The sequence below is a fragment of the Emydura macquarii genome, unplaced genomic scaffold (assembly GCF_026122565.2).
Source record: "Emydura macquarii macquarii isolate MOO-44397 ecotype Brisbane River unplaced genomic scaffold, CSIRO-AGI_Emac_v2 contig_3220, whole genome shotgun sequence".
In the NCBI taxonomy this organism is placed as follows: domain Eukaryota; kingdom Metazoa; phylum Chordata; order Testudines; family Chelidae; genus Emydura; species Emydura macquarii.
Genome location: NW_027133357.1, coordinates 3896415 through 3901337, shown reverse-complemented (window position 1 = coordinate 3901337; position 4923 = coordinate 3896415).

The following is a 4923-nucleotide window of genomic DNA, read 5'->3' as shown; positions in this document are numbered from 1 at the left end:
GTGAGCGTAATTAACCACTGGAACAACTTACCAACTGTTGTGGAGGATTCTTCATCGCTGGCAATTTTTAAATCAAGACTCGATGTTTTTGCAAAAGATCTGCTCTAGGAATTATTGCAGGGAATTTCTATGGCCTGTGCTAGACAGCAGGTCAGACTAGATGACCGCAATGATCCCTTCTGGCCGCAGAACCTATGAATTGCCACAGGATTCAGTAACTGGGCAGCATCTCTCCCCGATCCTATTTAAAAGAGTTAGACCAGAGCTCCACCTAGCCCAGTATTCCTGTCCACAGCTGGTGCTTCCTGGAAGGAAAAACCGCCTGTAAACATTCAGGGCCTTGCTTTAGTTCAGAGGCAACTATTCCTTTCCCAGCACATCACACATGGCCTCAAGCATGGGGCTTGCTCTCCCATTTAAAGGTAATTGGTTGGTCTAATCTGACAATTTAATTAATGAAGCTAATGAAGGTTCATCTGGTTTTAATAAGTGAATACCTATTTCTTTATCCAATAAGTCCAACAGGATGAAATTCACCCCCAGCACAAGACTTGGATACCCCTAACCCCACCCACTTCTTAGGACCCAATCCAAAGCCCAGCAGAGTCAATGGGAAGTTTTCCATTATCTTCTTTGAGTTTTGGTTCAGGGCTTTAATCCCAGCTGTTATGGAAACCTGCCAACCTGCTGCTGTCCTTGAAGTCTGAGCCACCCAAATTACAGCCTGTTGGGGATGCAATTAGGTTCACTTCCCAAAAACCATAGGTTTCCACACATTCCGAATTTACCCTGACAAACCTGATCTGCTGGCTTGTTCTTGCCTGTGCAGCATGTTAATGACATAACTTTCCCACGATGAGTAATTCCTTTCATTCACTATGAGACATCATCCCCGCCGATCTTTAACATGGATCCTCCACCTGGAAGAGAACATGTTTATTCATTAAAAGGTGCCCACTTTTAAAAGGCAGGGCATAATAAATCATTGGATCGGCGTGGGGTGGGGGGGGATTCTCCATCCCTTGACACCTTTACATTAAGATCAGACGTCTCTTTCTAAAAATTTCTGCTCTAGCTCTATCACATGTTATGGGCTTTATGCAGGAATCACTGAGTGCTAACTTGGAGGTCAGAATGACTGATTCTGATGTGAAACTCACCGGGCCAGATCCTCGGTTGATATCAGTCAGGAAACCCTGGTCTGTGCTATGCAGGAGGTCAGACTAGATGATCATAATGATCTTCTGATTTATGAATTGGCTTTGCACCAGTGGAGCTATGTTGATTTTTGTATTGCAAAACTAGCTGTGTCATAGGATTTGTTGCTGGCGGGGAAGGGGGGGAGGGGAGGAGAGGTGAGTAGTAGGGTTTGGCAGATGCAGAGGGACAGATGGGTCTTTTGCAACCAAGGAACGTGTGGGAGGTGATTTCAATAGCTAGACAATAGTTGAGGTTTCTGGTATTCTGGAGAAGGCGTCATTTCCAGGTCCAATACTGAGGATGCGTGTCAGAGGCTGACTATGAATTTGGAGGGGACAAATTCGTCATTAGACTTCAGGGTTAACAACCCAGTGGGATGAACAGGAACAAGCCACACTCCTGTGACAGGAAGCTACCATCTCAGCCTGCTTGCAGACTCAGGCAGCCAACCCCGCTTCTGTTATACTAGGGTCCTATTTTGAAGAGTATCATCGCAAGCAAAAGGACCAAAGCCCTCGTATGTGTCAGTTAGTAAAGTTTAGATTCTGGCTCACGATTCTGCAGCCATTTGTTTAAAGAAAGTCCAGCTAATAAGGCACAGGAGAGGCCTCACTTCTCATTAAACCTGGGAACAGTGAATGGAACGACTCCGCAGAAAAACAAATACAATCAGTGTCAGAGGGGGGCTGTCCCAAATCATTGCCATGGGTGGCACCGTGTGGTTGTGCAAGCACACCACCCTCAGCTCCTTTGGGTTCAGAAATAAGCCACTCCACACCTAGAGTCTTTCAACACTATTCCCCCGCTCCGGGGGCCCACTTCATTTAGTTCAATCAACTTCTCCCTTAAGGGCCCCCCTTTCGGGAGGGCCCTTCCTGCTTGGGGTTGAGGGGATTTCCTGTCAAGCTTCTCCACCCTGGACACAGGAGGCCTGTAGCCCTCTTCGGTGGAGGTGCATTATAATTCACAGTCTCAGTCTCTCGAACCAAGGGTCCCCGGTACTCCTCCCGGAGCTGGATTACTCAGCTTCTCCCCAGCTGGACCCATCTATTGTCAGCTTGCAGAGGTTAACTGACAGTGATGAGAATAACAACAGCAGCCGCCCTACCTCTATGCAACTGACCCTTGATGGCCTTTTACCAGGCCCAGGTGCTTCTTAGTTGAGTCTAGTTGAGCTTGTTCCCTTTAAATTAGGTCCTCATGGATAGGTCGGGGCCTGACTTCCTTTAAAGGCCCCCTGGCCATCTGCAAGGTCTTTTCCTTGAGGGATCCTGTGTAATCGGCAGAACAAGTAACATAAGCAAGGAAGGAAACAGGAAGCGGTCCAGTTTGGGGAGCAGCTCAGCCGTACGGCTCCTGGGTGTGGGGTCTCACTGTTAGGCCTAGTGTTTTTTACACAACAAAACAATATGACAAAAAGCACCGGGGCATGGTTGGGTCTCAGATAATCATGTTCACCAAGGACGTATTTGCATGGGGAAATTGACCAAAACAGCTATTGCACAAAAAAATATTATCTAATAGATAACCCAGAATAGCTTCCTGTGCGGACACTCTATTCTAAAATAAAAATGTGGACAAACACTAACTATTCACCACACACACACACACACTGAACACCACAGACTTTAAAGGGATACTGTCTTATTCTTATACATTACACCAACCTTCCCAAAAATATCCTCCCCATTTCATTCTGTCTCCCACACAGCCCGTTTATAGCTGTGTCCCATAACCCCTGAGCAAATGGAGATGGAGCTAAGAATCATTGGATACTGCCCTGTCACACAGGGCTCCAAACCAAACTCCCAGAGCTAAGCATCCCTGAACTTTGGAAAAGTTGTAATCTGTGTGCAAGCTCTGTGGAATAAGCAGGATAAAACGTCCCTCTTCGAAACCCCGTCAGCAACAGAGGAATCTTGATTCTAAGTATGAAAAATGCTGGAGGTTGAGTGAATCTTTTTTGTTTTATACCATAGCAATAAAACAAGAGATCACTTGGTGGAATTCAGTCCTATCAAACTCAGCACTGGTGAACGGAAATAGCTCTTCATGCTACTCATAGTGAAACTGACCTCGCTGTCACAGGAAGTCATTGAGTCACTTACTAGTGCGTGGACTTTTTTGCTTTTAAGAGGCTGGCTCATTTTTTCATGTCCCTTCAGAACATAGCTCCTAAGTCTCCAGTGCCAAAATAACACAGGGAAATCTAATCTCATGCTCCAGGACGCAAGCTGATCACTTACAGAAGTCAAGAAGAGTTTTATTCCCACCACCTCTCAGTGACCATCATGGCCCAATTGGTCTAAAATGCTGATCCAGCTCCCTTTGAGTTCAGAGGGAGCAGAATTGCGCCCTAGCTGCAAGATGAGGGCCGGCAGAGTTTATCTTCCACCAAAGTGTAAAGTACAGGCCATGGTCCAAAGTAGGATACCAGATTTGATAGCCCAGTGGCCCGGTTTGGGCAGGCTAATCCTATGCTCCCGCTTACAGCTTGTTGAGCTGCTGAGGCATGTCAACAGCAAGAGATCAAAGTCAGTGGAGAACCCCTGCCGTCTCTCTGATTGGGCCATCAAAGCACTTAATCAAAGACATAACCTTTGTGCCCTATGAAACTAGGACAGAAGCACTATCAGCCTCAGCAACTGACTGGTTCTCACTCTGCTCCAGCCTGTGGCTCATGCACACGCTGCATTTTTTTCCCCTTCCTCTCATCTTGGGGCTGCTTTCTTGAGCTCAAGCGGTTTAAATAACTCAATGTACATCCACCCTATGAAGGCTGATGAGGAGCTGCAGGTACTAGCTGTTGAAAGGTTGCTATTCCTCCCAGTACTATGGTATCTGAGGCCTAGGTGTACCATCATTATTGTATCGCTGTCTCCATCTCTCTCCAGACACCACATCTGCCTGTCTGTCAACTCCTAGTACGATCTATCCAGCTGTGTATCCATCTATCTATCTGTCTAGCTATCTGCCTAGATCTTATCTTTGTACGATTGTTTGAAGGCTCCCATCATCAGGGTATCTAAGCTCCTTTAGGAACACAGGAATTGCCAGACTGGATCAGACCCAAGATCCAGCTATCCCAGTATCCTGCTCGCCATGATTGGCAGTAGCACCAGCTGCTTCAGGGGAAGGTGTCAGACCCCGTAATAGCCGATATGGGGTGATCTGCCCCTGATGCTGTCTGCCCTGATCTCAAATTGGTAGAGAGATTGGCTTAAATCCTGACTCATTAATGTTCTTTAGTTTTGGAGATTTCAGTTATTATTATAGTTAATTATTTGGATTGCATTAGAGCTCAGAAGCCTTAGCCATGGACCCCCCCACGCTAGGTGCTGTGCAAATACAGAACACAAAGACAGTCCTTTCCTTCGTACAAGCTCCAGGGAGCTGGAGGTAGATCTTTCCTAAGTCTAGTCATCTGCAAGTAATGGGGATACAGAGCCGCCCCCATTGCTTGAAGACCCCTTACAGGATGGTTTTCTCCATCATCCCCTCCAGCCCCAAAGAACTGGCAATCAAATTTCAGTCGCTTGGCTGACCTTATTGACGTGATCTGAATGCTTCACTGCTTAGCCCAACAGGAGGCTTCCCTTCCTGTGCTTCTTGCCCGGGCTGAAAGCAGGGTGGGCACTTAATGACTCGCAAGCACAGGTCCACTACCCAAGAGTTACAGAGTGCTACACGGCCGTGTTTATTAGTATTATTAAATACGCCAGC